Source organism: Acomys minous, assembly GCF_964271855.1.
Source record: "Acomys minous genome assembly, chromosome: 1".
NCBI lineage: Eukaryota > Metazoa > Chordata > Mammalia > Rodentia > Muridae > Acomys > Acomys minous.
The window spans coordinates 37,310,310-37,327,179 of NC_140483.1; positions in this window are offsets into that span (position 1 = coordinate 37,310,310).

A 16,870-nucleotide genomic window follows, 5' to 3' on the forward strand; every position below is an offset into this window, starting at 1 on the left:
TAGCATATCACTAACCTAGTGTATGTAAGGTCCTGGGTTCAAACTCCGGTGCTACAAAGTAGAACTAAAAAATAACAGTTACAATAGAGTGTAGATGGTGAACCTTCCTCTCTCTTATATATGAGGCAGTCATTGTGACATGTAGCAGTAATCTCAGCCTTGAGGAGGCTGAGGAAGGAAGATGGTGAGTTCAAGGCTGGGCTGCTTAGAGAAACTCTGTCTCTGAAAACAGAGCTGAGCCAGGTGGTGGTGGCGCACGCCTTTAAACCCAGCACTCGGGAGGCAGAGGCAGGCAGATTGCTGTGGGTCCGAGGCCAGCCTGGTCTACAAAGTGAGTCCAGGACAGCCAAGGCAACACAGAGAAACCCTGTCTTGAAAAACCAAAAAAAAAGAAAAAAAATAGTCTGGTAGCATATGCCTCTGTAGTTGCAGCTACTCTGGCTGCTGAGGCAGGAGGATTTCTTGAACATTGGAACTCAAGATCAGACCGGGCAACATAGACACTGACCCAAAAGGAATGAATGAACTAACTAATTTAAATAAATATAGCCCCGAATAGAGAAAGGCACACAATTTACTCAACAGCATTCATATCTACCTTGTACTTTGAACTTTGATCATTTGGTTACAGTTTGATATGATAACGGCTTAATGTACATACTTTTCTAGTAACTAATAAGTAAATATTAACAAAGCTGAAATGTCTACAAAAGGTCCAGTTGAGGCAACTTCTAAATCATAGCACAAATATGCTTTTAGTTATCTTAATTCATTTTAGGTTTTTGCAGTTAGGGTTATCATTGCTGTGATGAAACACCATGACCAAAGCAACTTGCAGAGGAAAGGATTTGTTAGTCTTAGACTTCCACATCACCATTCATCACTGAAGGAAGCCAGGACAGGAACTCAAACAGGGCAGGAACCTGGAGGTAGGAGCTGATGCAGAGGCCATGGAGGGGTGCTGCTTACTGGCTTGCTCATCACGGTTTGCTCTACATGGCTTGCTCAGCATGGCTTGCTCATCACGGCTTGCTCATCACAGCTTGCTCATCATGGTTTGCTCTACATGGCTTGCTCATTACAGCTTGCTCATCATGGCTTGCTCTACATGGCTTGTTCTACATGGCTTGTTCTACATGGCTTGCTCTACATGGCTTGCTCATCATGGCTTGCTCTACATGGCTTGCTGTACATGGCTTGTTCAGCCTGCTTTCTTATAGAACTCAGGACCACCAGCCCGGGGATGAAATGACCCACAATGGGCTGGGCCCTCCTCCATCAATCACTAATTAAGAAAATGCCTTCTGCTCGATCTTCTGGGGATATTTTCTCAATTGATTTTCCCTCCTTTCATGTAACTCTAGCTTACACCAAGTTGACATAAAACTAGCCAGCACATATTAAAAAAAAAAAAAAAAAGAAAAGAAAATATATTTTACTTTTACAGATATTCAGAATCAGTAGTATGTATCATGCATGATGAAAATTTTCATTTATAACAACAGTAGACCTTACATTTTGTTCTGTTTCACTACTTTAAAATTTTAAGCACAACATATAAAGGCCCCCAAAATATCAGCTAAAATGAGACCTGGTAAAATTTAAATTCTCTTTCTAGTTAATTTCAAATCTACTTTTATTTTATTTTTTAGACAAGGTTTTGCTATGTAGCTCAGATAGGGCCCTTCTGAGCTTTCGATTCCACCTCCTATGTTTTGTGATTTCCAGCTTGCACCACTACACCCGGCTTCAAATCTGCTTTTTATTTTTACTTAAATTTTTAAAAATTACATTGTGTGTGTGTGTGTGTGTGTGTGTGTGTGTGTAAGAAGTCAAGGGACATCTTACTTCTTGATGATGCATCTTATTAATGTTGGTTGCTGTGCTTCCATCATCTATCTTTCATAAGCCATTGCTCCATACTTCTTTTTTGTATATGTGTGTAAATGCATGCTTGCATGTGTATGACTATACATGTGTGTTCAGGTGCATGTGTGAGTGCACATGGAGGTCAGAGGTACTGTACCACATCATTTTCTGAGACAGGGTCTCTCATTAGGACCTGGAGTTCATGAAGTAGGCTAGACAGGCTGAGCAGGGAAGCCCAGGGATCCTCCTGTCCCTGCCCTGACACCATGCTAAGCCATGTCACACGGGTGCTGGGACTCAACTCAAGCCCTCATGTGCATTCCACAAACACTTTGTTGACTGGGCCATTTCCTTGGCCCTGCTGCATATATTTTAACCCAGTCTGGTCTGCGCACTTTATTGTATGGCTTCCCAGTCTGTCTGACAGTGGCTTTGGAGAACAGTTCCTTCTATTTCTCTGACTTTACCCTGCCTTAGTCTTATGTCTTTTCTTTGTCTGCCACCCTTGACTTGTTGTTTAGATTGGACCCAAACATTTAGCTTTGGCAATTTGTCAAGGTGTATGATCAATTGGCCATGAAAAGGGGGGGGGGCAATGATCTTTTCCCCTTCTGTATTCTTTTTTTAAAATATAATTTATTTATTTTATTTGCATTGGTGTTTTGCCTGTATGTATGTCTGTGTGAGCCTGTTGGGTCCCCCGGAATTAGAGTTACAGACAGTTGTGAGCTGCCATGTGGGTGCCGGGAATTGAACTCAGAACCTCTGGAAGAGCAGCCAGTGCTCTTAACCACTGAGCCATCTCTCCAGGCTCCCCCCCCCCCCCCCCCGCCCCCTTCTGTATTCTTACAGGCTAATTAAAATGGAAGCTGGGAGTTGGGGATTTAGCTCAGTGGTAGAGAATTTGCCTAGCAAGTACAAGGCTCTGGGTTTGGCCCTTAGCTCCAAACAAAATGGAAGTTGGCTTGCTTTAAGATATCATTGAAAGCTTCAGGAAGCAGCTAACACAGGCAAAATCCTATCTACCAGCTTTTTAGTAGGCATGCTGTCCAAATCCCATGAGAGTATAAGACAATAAAGCTTTATTAATAAAGCAATTGTTAAAAGAGGTACCATTTTCCTGATGGAGAAAAAGGATGTACTAGTGACCTCATCTGAAAAAATCCTATAATCTCTGGCCTGTTCCTTTAATTGTCCCCTGAGTGTTAACTAGAGCATCAGATGAAAAAGGAGGATGTTTACTCATAGCAAGTTTGAGAATATCTGAGACGTGGAGAAAACCATTTGAGAAGCAGGATGAAGACAAGGGCAGGTAAGTAGAGCTAGATCCACACCCTTCAGGACGCCTAATAAGGTAGCCTTTCTTCAAATCGATGCTCATTAAATATTGACTCGATATTTATTTAGTGGGAGAGAAATATTTTGAAGTTCCCATTTGAAGATGCTATATTGTTTGATGAGAACATAAATGCACTACCTTTTAGGCAGTTGTATTAAAAAAAAATTCTCTTGTGAAGACCTGCATTAATTGACACCATACAAGCAATGTGTTCTATTGATGTTTTACTGCCTACTTATTTATTGATGCTCTGGGCATCTACCCAGCTGGTATACGCCTTAATCCAGATTTTGATCAGGATAAAGAAAAATGCAATTAGAAGCTCAAGGTAGCAGAGTATGAGAGCGCCTGGTAGGCCTTTTTGATTTGTTTTAATTCTTTTCATTTTCCTCGCTGTTGTTGTTTTTAACTGTTAAGCTCTTTTTTACATGACATATTTTTTTAAAAAATATGACACAGACACTTAACAAGACCATGTTAAATACACTGGAAAATTCTGAACCTGTTAAGTTTTTGTAAAAATTCATTTCCAAGGTCTTTCAAATGTTTGCTGCATTTCTTTAGTGTTTGGTTTCCACTATTACAAGCCTTCCAAAGAAGATCTGCATCATTTTCTAGGATGTCTGTACATAAGAAAATGGGGGGAACCAAGCTTTCGTGGAACCATGAGACAGTGGCTCTGTTGTATATTGAATTTGTATCCCCAAAGTCATGTTCACCTGGAACCACAGAATGTGACCTATTTCAAATAGGGTCTCTGCAGATATAATGATAAAGAACAGAGAAGAGACCATGCGGTATTAAGATGGAGCTCAGATCAGTAGAAATGTCCTTACAAGGGACAGACACACAGGGAAGGCAGCCATGTGAAGATGAGACTGAAGACTGGAGTACATAGCCACGTAGGAATCCCAGCAACTAGGAGGTGTCAAGGATGATTGTCTTCTGGGGCTTTTGGGCAGGGGGAAGAGCAGCACTGCCAATGAGAGAATACATGTCTGTTGTGACAGCTGACTAACAGGCTAACCCAGCAGTTCTCAGCCTTCCTGACACTGAGACCCTTTAATACAGTTCCTCATATTGCAACGACCTTCCCCCAACCATGACATTATTCCATTGCTAATTCATAACAGTAATTTTGTGACTGTTATGCATAGTAATACAAACATATGGTATGCAGGACATCTGATGCATGACTCCAGAGGGGGTCTCGACCCACATTTTGAGAAACACTGTGCTACCCTGTTCTGGCAGCATTAGGAAACTCAGATAGGCTCTGACTTGTTGCTTATACCCCCCAAAGAACCAAGGACTTATCAGAGTGATTAAAGAGGTCAGACGGTGGATGACAAAGTGACATTTTTAACCCTAGTACATCCTACAACAAGCCCATAATTTCCTGGATCCCCTCATATGGTTATTTCCCATTTTCCTCCATGTTTAACTGGAGTAGATGTGCTAGATAACGGTGGGACGGTCACCCTGGCTTCCTGACCCAAGACGCTGTGGCTTTGTGACAGGGTCACTAGAGTGTTTTGGACCATCCCTCTACATTAGAATAGAAAACAAAACCGAACCCTGGAAGGAACTGCCATTTTTAACTACACTGAACTTCCCAAGGCACTGGTGACCATCACAACCCTGTTAGTCTCCCCTGTCTGGACTGTGCAGACACAGTCCTGCGCCAGTGCTCAGACATCCCTCCAAAGGTGTCACAGGAAGTAAAGAAGTAAAGTAGAGGCGCCTGGCATTTAGATACTAAGCCACAACCCAGAGACTAAAAAGAATAAAGATAGGTTTCCTCCCTGGCACTCAAACTAATGAAAATGCTGTTTTTGTATTTAAATAGTTCTACGTGCTTGGCATACTTTACGATGACCTTGAATAACCTACACCTTTACTGGCTACACTAACAGAAAGATCATTTCTTCTCACTGAAGCCATCATTTTCCTATGCTACAATTCACCCTTCAACAAGTGAAGTCAGTATCTAGCTAACACAGGAGTTAGTCCCCTCTTAAATTTACTAACACTTTTGGTAAAGTCTATTAAATATGTGCTTGATCCAATTCAGCTTTGCAGGAAAGTCATGCCAGTGTTTTAGACAGTCTAATATTGTGAGTCATCCTAGGACAGAGCAAATCTGTATTGGCTTCTCTCTTTTCTGTGCCACGATGTGGTTTGCGTCACTACATTCCAGCTTCAGTGACTTAATGACAACAAGAAGAGATACAAAGAAGGTGCTTTGCCCTGCTCTCTCTGGCTTGTCTTTCTGGTTGCTCTTCCTCTTTTCAGCCTCCTCCTCTTTCTCCTTCTTCTTCTTTTTCCCCTTTCCCCTCCTCCTTCTTCTCTTCTTCCTCCTCTTCCTCCTTCCTCCTCTTCCTCCCTCCTCCTTCTTCTTCTCCTCCCTCTTACTTCTCTTCCTCCTCTTCCTCCTGTTATTGTTGTTTTCTTTACCAGGATACTATTGATGGGGGAGCTTAGAACACATCAGGATGAAGGATATTTGAAAGACCAAACCTAAACCCCAGCAACAGCCAGGTGCACAGAGGTGGTCCCAGCTGGAGATATGCCAGGAAGTAGATCCAAGCTAGGGAGAGGCTCCTTGATCACAGAGGATGGAGTGGGGCCTGGAGACTTCATATCCCTTGTCAGGAAGATCCTGCCAAGGTAACAGGTGGCATTGCAGGAGGTAGGTAGAGCACACAGCAGGGATTTGAGGAACAAGAGACCCAGATATGCAGACAATTCTCCGAGGCGGGTTGTCTGACAGCTCAGAGCTGGGGCTCTGCCTCAGCCATATGGTGTGGCTGGGTACTCAGCCCTGCCGAGGGTGTCTGGGAGGCCCTTCTCTGCGCATCCTCGTGGAAGAGAAGCTGGCTGTCCCTCCAAGGCTAAGAAGAGGACGAAATCACCAATCTGTCTGCTAAGTCAAAGATCTGCAAGTGTAGCCATGATAGTTAAAATGTTCTGACTTAGGTTTCTTTTTTCCTCTCTGGCCTTCCCACGCTGCCCAGGAGTGAGCAGAAAGATCAGCCATCCGCATTAAGCATGTCATCCAGGCTGCCTGGCTCTTTTGCAGGTCAGTAGGTTTGAAGGCTGGCCCCCAAGGACCAGGACTCACCAGAGTTGTTCTTTTGTTTCCAAGAGGCGGGGGTATTGACCCAGCAAAGACATGTGACTGTGAATCACACTCCAAAGCTGGCAAGATCTGAGACACCTGAGGACTGTGGCTAGCCTGTGAATGTTATTTCCCCACAGAATGTTGTTCCCAGGGAGTTAAGTGGATGAGAATCTCGGTGCTGGGGTCTCAGGTCTGATGCCCTGAAGCATTACACAAAAACTAGGATAGTGGGAGGTGGGTATCTTACACAGCCAGAGACTTAAGAATGTTGAACTCAGGGGAAAAAAATTGAGAGAGGAAAAAAAAAGTAAAAGATATGCTGATGAGCAGCTCAGTGGGTAAAGGCACTTACCACTGAACTGGACAATCTGAATTCAATTTCTGGGCTCCACATACTGGAAGGAGAGAGACCAACTCCAGAAAGTTATCTTATGGAACTGCCCCCTTTCAACACACATACAAAAAAAAAAATTTTTTTTTTTAAGAATGCTGTTACCCAGAAGAGTTACTTTGGTTTGTTTGGTTTGGTTTTGGCTTTTCAAGACAGGTTTTCTCTGTGTTAGCCGTGGCTGTCCTGGACTGGCTTTGTAGACCAGCCTGGCCTTGAACTCACAGTGATCCACCTGCCTCTGCCTACCAAGTGCTGCGATTAAAGGCGTGCGACACCATGCCCGGCTAGGGATTTAACAATCCTAAATCAAGCAGAATAGGTGTGAGGAGATGCAAATTGGCAAGACCCAGAGAAAAAAGACTGGTGGCAGCTGAGGCTAATAACACAGGTGGAGTTATACAGCCAAGATACAGCTAAGATTTGCTCACAGAGGTGCAGGCTGGACAAACAAGAATCAGCGCTGAATTTTCTCAGCTGCCCGCTATAGTGGAGGGGACACAGGCGGGCAGGAACAGAACAAAGAGCAGAGCCAGCTGGAACTGCTGAGGGGTTTTCTCTAGTGAAGGACGAACTTCCAGGTTCCCAAGTGAAACAAAGGGCATGTTCTCTTTCCTCTCTCCGAGTGACCCTCACGGGAAGATGAAAGCCACCAGTCAGAGGTAAGTGCCAACACCGGCTCACTGCTGTGTCCCTTAGTTCTAAGAACTGGTGGCCAAGGACTGGGAGGTCCCTAACCCAAAACAGAATGAAAGCTTCCAGGGCTTTCCACACCCCTCAAGGTATGGGGCATGCTCAAGGCAAGATGATTTGCCTCCTCTGGGCCCCTAGACGGTCTGTGTCCACCTTGTCCAGTCAGGGAAGGGGGCAGTGGCTCAGCAGCCCAGGGGTCTCCATTCTGCTATTTCAAGTTTCCAGCCTGAAAACCAGAACTTTCTAGGGCACTAGCCGGATACTCAAACTGAACATTTTTTGAGAGTACAAGGGATACAGTGTATCTAAAGTGTGAGCTTGGACATCTATGGAAAACTGAGGAATATGTCTACCCAACTCATATGCAGTAATGTAATCTTTTGTTTCCATTTCAACACTCCCCAAATAAACAACAACAACAACAACAACAACAACAACAAAACCCTATGGTACTTTTAAATCTGAACTCAGCATTTAGGCCTAAAGATTATACAGGAAAATAGATGCTCTGTAGGTTTTAATTTCAGATAAACAAGTACATTTTAGTATAAATAGGAGCTATATCTTTCATGAAACATAGTATAAATTTATCAATTGCTTATTTACAATCAAAACTTAACCAAGCATCTTGTGCTTTTATTTTCTGGTGGCGGTCCCAGTCAAAAGTTAAACCACTGTGCTACACCCCAAGTCCTGCTTACAATGCGTGGCTTTTACACTTCAACTCATCTAGGGCGTGGCCTACTTGCTGAGGGGCGGGGCGTAAAGGAGGCTGTCTCTATTAGCCACGTTATCTGAGCTATTCAAGTCATCGTGCTTGCATTTCTTTGCACTAGTAACAGGACGGGACAAGGTCCCAGGGCCTAGGATGAGGGGAGAGTGGCCCGTGGGACAAGGAGCTAAGAGGGCTTACATCTTCTCCAGCTTGATTTGCCTTTTTTTTTTTTCCTTTCAAGACAGGGTTTCTCTCTGCAGCCTTAGCTGTCCTGCACTTGTTTTGTAGACCAGGCTGGCCTCGAACTCACAGTGATCCACCTGCCTCTGCCTCCCAGTGCTGGGATTAAAGGTGTGCGCCACCATGCCAGGGTCCCCAGCTTGACTTGCATCCTCACTTCACACCCCTTGCCACATTGCTTCTCACCCTTGGCTGCACACTACACTCACCTGGGAAGCTCTTAGCAGCTGCTGGTGCTTTGTGCTGCCCTCCAGACCAATTAAATGAAGGCCTCGTGGGACAGCCGGTGGCTCCCCAGCTGACTTCATTTGCATGTTCTGATGAGACCCACCTCCTGACTCTGTTCTCAGTTAAGCTTGTTTGGCTCTTAGCCTTCCAATATCCTTCCCAATAGCATGGCATTTCACAACCCAGAAAATAGGACTGATGCACACGTTCTATGTCAGAACGGTGACAAGGACGGGGCTGGCCTGAAGGGTTTCCTTGTCCCTGCGGGGCTGGGTCTGTCCCCAACCCCCAGCTTCAGCCCCTCTTCAGCTTTGGGCTTTGGGGTTTCCTTTCCCTACTCCTCTGCTCAGCACACATCCTTTTCCACGGCCTCTGCCCCCTACTCTCTAGCCTGTGCCGGTGACTGGTCTCTCTGGCATGGGCCAACAAGACCTGCCCCTGCAGGCCATACTGGTGGCCTCGGCTGCTATGCAGGGCTTCTCCTAGGCCTGGCTTCTGCCTCAGTGGTGGTAGTGGTGGTGTTGAGGCCAAGCCCCAAACTTTAGCTATTTGGAAACAAAACCCAAACCACACCCCCCCCTTTTTTTTTACATTCCCAAAGCAGCAGTATATGAACCCTTCCAGGGTGATGAGTCAAAGTGCCAATTTCTTCTTATCCAGCAAGGAGAGACACACCAATGGTCCATAGAGATCTGCTTTCCAAGTGGTCCCCAGAAGGGCCTCAGGTAGTGGCATTTCCCGCACATAACTCAGGAACTCAACCTGATGAATTCGGAGGAGCTTCAGGCGACGGCCACCTCAGAGCTCCAGTACAACAGCAGCCTTTGGCTTCGTGAGCACTGCATACCAACCGCGGGCCACAGCCTGTGCTGTCTGCAGAATGCACACCGCCGAATCAAACAGATGAGGTCCCCGGAGCCCACGAATCTTGCTATGAAGTCATAAATAATTGAAAAGGAGAAGGTTGTGAAAGAAAAAACGGGGTTAGGAGTATGTGAATAGAGCGAGAGGATGGGCCTGAAGCACCCTGGGCATTTGTTCAGTGCTTTTTAAATGTAGCATTTCACAAAGCCAACATGTGACGCTCCGACCCCTGTCAGGTGCAAGGCCACCCACTCAAATTCCATAAGCAAACAATAGACCAATGCAAAGGGAGCCATTTCTTACACCCGACTGTTTACACAGCAGCTATCAATCTGTTCAGAAATCCTTCTGTCGTTGACAACTGTATGTGCTGCAGATGTGCTCGAGCAGTAGTGGGTCTTAGTGTGTCTCAGGCGAGGTTCAGTGTGTGCAGCACCCGCGGCTTCGCATGCTGCGTCTTCACTCTGTGCCCAGAGGCAGCGGCTTCTTTCCCCAGCTCTCCTCTTAGAACAATGTTTTTTTTTAATCTTTTTAGAGACTTAATAAGGAGGGTTTGCATTGAATTATTAAACAATGGACATCACAGGACATTTTCCTTAACCTTGATACTTGCAGCTTTTACCAGCCAGAGTTTTCCTGCTTCCTACTGAAGCAAAGGTGTGTCTAATACAAAGCAGATTATGCAAGAATGTTGTGTTTCTTATGCTTTAAAACCCTGCACTGTTCGATAAACTTTCAAATCTCTGAGACCCTCTTTCCATTCCCAGAAATTCAATGGAACTATGGGGGGGGGGAGGAGCAACAAAAGCACAAAAAAAGAGAAAACACTGCTTTGTTGTCTTTTCTCCCCACGCCAATTGAATGCTTTTATTGCCTAAAACTCTAAAGTCAATACGATAATGGTTTACAGATATGATTATTTGAATTATATGTGATATTAAAGTCTATTTTCCTTCTATAATCAATTAATAACCTATTTCAATATTTATTTTCTTATATCATTACAAAATTAGACTTATTTTTTTCTTTTTTTAATTAATTTTTTAAAATTTCTTACATATACATTTATATTATTCTACATATGTACAAGAACCGTGACACACTGAGGAATTATATAAATGTTACGTTCTTAGTGTTTTGGCTATTTGTATTTGGCAGCCTTGACGAAAACATCTCACTGCTTTGTTTTTTGTACCAGGCCTGCAGCCACCCTCCCCTACTGCCTTGGCACCCGGGACTGCGCGCATGTGGACAGCCACCCACCCCTCCACCTCCAGTTGCTGAGAATCACTGTTCTAGATGGTAACACTCACACTTGCCATGCTCACTCATGAGTAATTTTCCATCAGCGTTCCAGTTGTAAACATTTTCTTTGCGAAATGAAATATGAGACGAGGCCAATCAAATAATGAGACAGCTTCTAAATAAATAGAACAAGAATTTATGCAGTAAATAAGCACCGTGCTTTGAAATGGCCTTGTTGGGGGGAGCAGGAAAGTGAGGATTGTTTCTAGGGTTGTTATTGCTCAAAAACAATTGTGGGGTACTCATTAGTGTAGCCCAGAAGTTTGGAAACAGATGACTTACAGAAAGTCAGGCTTTATCTCTTTTGTTTGCTGTTTCCACCTTGACAAGGCTATTTACCCTCTTTCTGAGCCCAGGGTCCTTATTGGGAAAGTGAGAAAAGGGGCCTGGAGGTGAAGGTCAGTTGGTAGGTACATGCGTAGCCTGCACAAAGTGCTGGGTTTGACCTCCAGTGCCCCATTAAAACCAAGCTCAATAGTGCATGCTGCATGCACGGCATGTGGACTAGGAAGATAGAAATGCAAGCTCAGGTCCAGCCTGGGCTACTGTCGAGATGAAAGACAATAATAAGCAAAAATGGATGCAAAGTGTCTGTACTTCCCAGGCAAGCCCAACTACTTACTAATAACTAAGTTATTAGTCTTATGATGATCACTAATGACATGTCCTTTGAGTTGCGATGACAGATCTTCAAGAATGATTTAAGAAAAAACACTAAAATCATTTAAAGTCAAAGTAGGGGTATAAAAGTGTATAATGACAGGTTGACAAACCTAGTTTGGGTAGGGGAAAAATCATTTCTATAGTCACAAGAGTAAAATTATAAGCAGTTCATTAAGTGACTCTGGAGTTAACTCTAAAAGGTACTTCCAAAAACGTTCCTATGGCCCACACTGTCCTTGGAATTATAAGTAGGTTTGTTGGGTAGCCACTTGGAAATGGATTCTACTCCTTTGAATGGTTAAGCCAATCAGTAGAGTTAGAGAAAAATCTCCGTGCTGTCTGCTCACATCACGTAGATGCGCCCTATGCAGGGGGCTTAATTTTCACACGTCTGACTTGTCAACGCCCAGATACACGTGTTCCTTCTCAAGATGGTGGTATGTAGTAATCAGAGATTTCTTTTTCCTTTCTTAATCCCCCGCCCCACTTTGGTTTCTGAACCTTTGTCATCCATGTAGGAAAATAGACTCGTCTGTGCTACCAGAAGCTCCCATGATTATTACACAGTTTCAATGGCTTTCGGGTTTCATTTTCCTCATCTCACCCCAGATGCCTGGCATACGCGGTAGCAGCAGAAACAAAATCTGTTGCGTTTTTTGGAAACATATTAATGCTAAGCATCGCAAGAGCTGCAGTAACGTGGAGAGGGGGGAGGGGGAGGGGAGGGGGGAGAGAAGGAGGAGGAAGAGAGGGAGAGAGAGAGGTGAGGGGAAGAGAGGAAGGAGAGAGAGAGAAAGGAGACTCACTCTTCCCTTCACACATCTTTTTTTTTTTTAATCCAGAAAGCAGAGAGAACTTTGTCAAAGACATCATTAAATGTATTCCAATTCACCAATTTATCCTGGCCTGCCTCCCCACCACCCCAGCCTAGACGGTGCTATTCCACAGTAGAAATCCTGTGTTAGAATAATTTAAGCAACTCTGCTGAACTCCACTGTTCCTCCCATTAACAGCATCAGAAAGGGAGTTATCAAGGGGGCAAAATCATCTCCCCTCACCTCTCTCTGAGTGGATTTTAAAATGTTCCCCTCCACCCCCACTGGGGTGGAGGGTTCGGAGGTTGGTTGGGGTGGGTCTCCTAGGTTTTTAAGGTATTCACCCAACTGAAAACATCTTATGCCTGTAAGCAACGTGCAATTCAGCATGTCTAGCAATTCACGTGTTTCTGACGGATGAGAAAGTGCAGAGTGCAATGTGAATTATTCACGCTGTGCCTCAGCTTCGAAACCTGCCACTCTCACCCTGAAGCGAGTCACAAAGGAGCACTTGAAGATAGTGCATTATAAAAGTCACTCTCTCGTTTCTGGGACTTGATGACATCTCCCTGGCCGTAACAAATGTGAGATCACAAAGAGAGGTGCTCGGAGCTCAACGGGAGGAAGGCCTGTCCGGCACAGGCAATTTAATTCTTCAATAAAATTGCACCGCGCCTTGTTTCTCCACACTGCACTATCTGCCCTTCCCTCGGCCTGAGTGGGTTCAGGTGGTGCAGTCGGGAAATCGGTTATAGGGGGAGCCAGGCAAGTAAGTAAACCTGTTTCGATAACAAGAGCCTAGTCTGTTACTGTTGGAATCTCTAAAACTTGACAAAGGAAGATGGCCAGAGTAAAGCCCACGATACTGAATTAGAGTTAAAGGTATTGGTGTGAACTCTTGGTTTTTAAATGTTAAGTAGACAAATTAACATAGATTTATGTCTCTGTATATGCCTAGATTTATGCCTACACATACACACATGCAGATATAACCTATGTAAGTTTCAGGCTCTGTGTACCCTGGATGTAGATGCACTGATACTGCAATAAGTATACCTTGAATTCACATCTCGCCTGAATATCCTTCTCTAGTTGAAGGAAACAGGGCTCCTTCAAGACCTGGTTTCTAGGGTATGGTAGGTTCAAAACTGGCCCACCCATAGAAGTAAACCATATCCTAATTCCTGGACTCCATGGAGGTTATTTAGGAGGGAAAGAGACTCCCACAGATACGATAGAATTAAAGGTCTTAAAATGTAGAGATTTAGCCTGGGTTACCTGGGTGGGTCCTAATGTCATCACAGGAAAAAGAAACAGGGAGATTCCACAGATGGTGAGATGGCAAAGTGGCCCTGGAGGCAGAGATTAGAGCGACCCACCACAGCCTAAGGCACCAGCACGTGTCTCCTGGCAAGAACAGGTTCTCTCCTAGGTCCCATGGGGGAGGCAGGATCCTGCCAACTTCTATATTTCAACCCAGTGATGCTGGTTACCAAAAAAACTGCAGATAAATTTCTGTTCTTTTAAGCCACCAAATCTGTGGTTAATATATGGGGGTGGGGGTGGGGGGAGGCACCTTGTTTTGCTGGAAAGTGAAGGAATGTCTAGGAATGTAAGGTCAAAAGGATGCAGGGACTACCTGGGAGGGCCTTCCATGGGCCCATCTGAGGAGAAATAAAAGTTAAATAAATATCAATAATAATGTATTACTGTCTGCTATAAGCAAGAGTCCAAAGTGATATAAACAAACAAGTTTTATTTAATAAAGCAGAAAGGAAAAGAAAATTAAAGCTCACAGGACAAGCCAGCTAATAAACATAGAACACATGATGAAATTAAAATATGGCAGAATTAGAAAATTGCCATTAATTAATTAATCTAGACAAGAATCCTCAGTGGATTAAAAACTCAGCAGAGGAAAATTTGTTGAGAAACAGTATATTTACATCATGATTATTATTTCCTTATTAACAAGTGCAAAATGCTTACTAATTAACTTTTCTGAAGAGAAACTTGGCAGACAGTACTTAGCTAAGTGACCATATCCAACAACACCAGTGCAAATCACCATCATGTAGGTCTGGCAGGATCCAATGAGGGGAACGAACAAACCCTGTGTTGTTCTTGCAAAAAAAAAAAAAAAAAAAAAAAGCATATGACCTAAGCCCAGGCACTGGCAAATACCAGACAAAACAAAACTAAATAAGTGGCCAAACTCCTTGAAAATGTCAGCAACACCCAGAACGAACTTCCAAATTAAAGGAGATGAGAGAGACATTACAACTAAATGCATTGTGTGATCCTGCACCAAATTGTGGACCCATAAAAGATATCAGTGGGAGACATGGGGGAAAATGCAATGTGGTCTGTGAATTAGACGGTATCGATGTTTGCATTGTAATTACGAGGGAGACTGTTCTTGTGCTTAGGATGTATTAAGATATTAGGAGATAATAGGACATTATGTCTGTAAATTCCTCCCAAAATGTTCAGAAAAAAAAAATACACACAAATACGCACGGAAAACAAATGTAGAAAAATGTTAACAATTAAGGAATCTGGGCCAAGGTCAAACGGGTCTTCTTTGTAGTATCCTTGCAGTGTTTGAAATTATTTCTGGGCGGGGAATTTTAAAAGAGCATAGTATTAGTGTCCCTACCCCATCACTTAAGGAGCACTCAGGGAATGCCTACGGGAAAGTGATACTGGCTTCCTTGTAGTTTATAAAGAACTCGTAATGACGACAGTTAGGAAGTCATTGTGGAACTGCAGTGACTGCTAATGGACACTGAATGTCATTTCTTTTTTGCCGGGCAAAAATGCTTCAGAACTAGACTTTGGGGACTGCTGAGTGGCCCCATGACAACAGTGAAAGGAAACATTGGATTATATGTCATGTGGCATATACCAATATGAAAATCATTGCCTCTGTTTTCCTCACTCAACACTCAGCCATGGGCCTTTCTGTACGAGTAAGGAAGCCTGGGGCAGCAGGTAATGGTTTAACTGCTCGATTTGTAAGGAAGACATTCTTGTTTCCTATTGGAAAAACAAAATGAGAACAAGCAAGCAAACAAACAAAAACAACAACAACAAAAAACCCTTCTGGAGTGGCTGGCAGAAGCAGAGAAGGGAGGGACACTCTGAGGCCTGCTCCCTCTAGCCTCTGTTGCTTCTTCTTCCTTACCTTGTCTTTACACAGGGTCCATGGTCCCCTGGGGACCTGGTCCTTTTCTGTGGCTTTAATTCTCGCATGCATTATGTGATAATTTAGGATTAGATTTTTGTTTTGTTTTGCTTTTGTTTTTATTTTTCGAGACAGGGTTTCTCTGTGTAGCCTTGGCTGTCCTGGACTCACTTTGTAGACGAGGCTGGCCTCGAACTCACAGATCTACCTGCCTCTGAGCGTCCCTCCCACTCCCTACCCCTCCCCCCCCACCAAGTGCTGGGATTAAAGGTTTGTGCCACCATGCCTGGCTAGGATTAGATTTTGATACAACTGAGAAATGTCTAGTATTTTGGTGGTCTTAAAAAATATCTTAGCCGGGCGGTGGTGGCACACACCTTTAATCCTAGCACTTGGGAGGCACAGGCAGGCAGATCTCTGTGAATTATTTTCTTTCTCACAAAAGAACTCTGAGTAGGGCCAGTGAGATGGCTCAGTGGGTAAAGTGCCAAGCCTTGAAGGCCCATGACCTGCATACATACACACAAAAGAAATAAGTGTCACCTTTTGATTAAAAAAATTAAAAGGTTGTAAATAAGTAGTTCAGAAGCTCCACGAGTTCAGAGATAAATCTCTGGGCATCTGTACATAGCCTTACACATTATGTGCCACAGCTCCAGCAGGTACTGTTGACTGTTCCATATGGCTGGTACATAGAGCCAGGAGACAACCCCATCCTCTTTAAGTTCTCTCAGCCTCATTGTTCAAGATGGCAGCATCTCTCTTCCAGGCAGGAAAATGATAGTGGGAATGAACCAAAAGAAAAGGTGCAGGGTGCAGTAGACAGACTCTTAAATGAGGTTTTATAACCTCCTGCCTGGGTGTCCACTTAGTTTCATTGTCTAGACCACATCTTAGTCATTTGGCCGATGAAGGTGGCACATGCAGTGTAGCGCCTTTTAAAAGCCTATTTTATATCTCTTCCTGTCTTCCTTCTCCACACCTAATAACTCCCAAGCTCCCAACACTAGGCAGGAGAGAAAGAAGGCTAGTGGGGAAAAGGGGCAGAGTTCTCTTTAGCTACCTCCGGCTGGGTAGGGTCATTCTTTTTCTTTCTTTCTTTTTTTTTTTATTAATTTATTCTTGTTACATCTCAATGGTTATCCCATCCCTTGTATCCTCCCATTCTTCCCTCCCTCCCATTTTCCTCTCCTCCCCTCCCCTATGACTGTTCCTGAGGGGGATTTCCTCCCCCTGTATATGCTCATAGGGTCATGCTTTGTGGCAATACCAACCTCAGTCATCCAGCAGTGCAGCTAACCAGCAAACAGCCAACCAACCAGCAGCCTCCTTCCTCCTCCTTGAAGCCTTCCTCAGAAGCATCTTCTCGAAGCATTCTCTCTGACTTTGGCCTCTGATATTTATCCCTTCTCAGAACCCTTACAGTTCACTATCTCAGCC